Source organism: Sinocyclocheilus anshuiensis, unplaced genomic scaffold (genome assembly GCF_001515605.1).
Source record: "Sinocyclocheilus anshuiensis isolate Anshui unplaced genomic scaffold, SAMN03320099.WGS_v1.1 scaffold38, whole genome shotgun sequence".
Lineage (NCBI taxonomy): Eukaryota > Metazoa > Chordata > Actinopteri > Cypriniformes > Cyprinidae > Sinocyclocheilus > Sinocyclocheilus anshuiensis.
This window is the reverse complement of record NW_015544213.1, coordinates 394,987-396,936: the sequence shown is the minus strand read 5'-3', so window position 1 is coordinate 396,936 and position 1,950 is coordinate 394,987.

The following is a 1,950-nucleotide window of genomic DNA, read 5'->3' as shown; positions in this document are numbered from 1 at the left end:
TTGTGAAAGCGAAACTACTTTGTTTGGCCTTCCAAAAGAGGACGATATCCGCTTTGTCATGCCTAGAGCTGATCCGTGCTGGTCGCTGAGGGAATACATCAACTTAGTGCTATGGATCGGCTTTCACCGTGGACGAAGCGGAGTCCAGTCCGGGGTCGTCACATGTGGTTGCCGCTCCTTCGTCGAATCCGCCGGCCGCTCCATTCTCAAGCCCACCGCCTCTGCTCACTCTAGCCCGGCCTCAGCTCATGCTAGGCCGCCGTGTGTTTCGTTGTGAAAGCGAAACTACTTTGTTTGGTCTTCCAAAAGAGGACACGACTACAAATCAGTGGTTACGTTGTATTTACAACACTGTTCCAGAACAGTTTAACCCAAATTATCCAGATGTGTGCAGCACATTTTATGGAGGACTGTTTCCTGATCCTGGAAGAGTAGACTACACTGCCGGCTGTTCTGACTCACAGACTGTAAGTACGTTTTCATTTTGACTATTTCATTGACTATTTTTTCCCTATACTATGGAAGTCAATGGGGACCAGCAACTGTTTGGTTACCAACATTCTTCAAAATATCTTCTTTTGTGTTCAACAGTTTGGAACAACTTGAGGGTGAGTAAATGACAACATAATTTTCATGTTTGGGTGAACTATACTTTTAAAATTGTTTTTACAACACTATTTCTGTTTACAGATTTTGACTGCTGTTTGGTTAATTAATATAGGTATAGTTCATGCTACTTTAACTAGTAGCTAGCCCTATGTGAACTTTACATCTTAATTGAAGACCTTATGAATGGCCGGTGTGTGTATAAGACAAACAGGGTGAAGGGAGTGACCACCTGCTGTATTATTTGTCCTTTGCTGTGTCACAGAAAAGAACAATACCTTCCATTCAGATTTCTCCCCAGGCGAGAGAGAGACATAATGAAAGATAGACTAGATTGTCATTTCCTGTGTTTGCTGTGCTTCTGTAAACACTCAGCGCTGGCACACAGCTGTGACCCGTGATCTCCTGTACACCTCAGGCCTCGTGCTGCTCACATGCACTGTCATTAGAATTGGACTTGGCCGTGTGATGAGTGGTTTGTTTTTGCAGAAAGACAGAGCAAGTCAAAAAAAAGTGAACAAAATACAGTCATACTTATCATAGTGTTCATGTTACCATGTAAGTAAATATGTGAATAATGAGAAACACTAATGAAAATCATGTCCTTAATATGCAATTAGTTTGTGGAGCAGCTTGCAATTACACATTGCTGTTGTAATTAATTTGATTCATTGTCCAATATGTGTAACATGAACACTGTAATGTGAAGTGTTAACCAAGAACACAATTAACAAAAGCTCAAAAGCTCTGCATCATTCATGACAGGAAAATAAGGTCTGTGGTTAATATTATTTGAAGAGACTTGTTTTATAAAAATAATTAACATATGCATATGTAACGTGCTAAATACATCATTTTTTAATTATTATTTATCTAAGCTATTCTGAAAGCCCATTAGAAGTTCCCGAGGGAACCCATGGCTAATTAGCTTTTTGTGTCGGCCTACAAATTGACATTGTGGCTGAACAGCTTTATTATGTCTTGTGACATAATTTCCTCTAATGTTCTGAGTGAACAGCAAATCTGTTTCTATTTCTTTTCTATCGATATTTCCTATTCTTTCTCACTTTTGTCTGTTTAATTTTTACTTTACCCCGTGGCTATTGCATTTTCTTTCTTCCTATTCTGCTTCAACTGTCTCACTTTGTTGCTTTAAAATAGTCTCTTCCTGTGGTTGTCCAGTTGTTTTATTCATAGGGTACATTCATACCTTTTTGTTATCATAGTTTATTTATGAATCTACTATGGCTTTTATATATATATATACAGTGGTGTGAAAAAGTGTTGGCCCCCTTCCTGATTTCTTATTTTTTTGCATGTTTGTCACACTTTAATGTTTCAGAT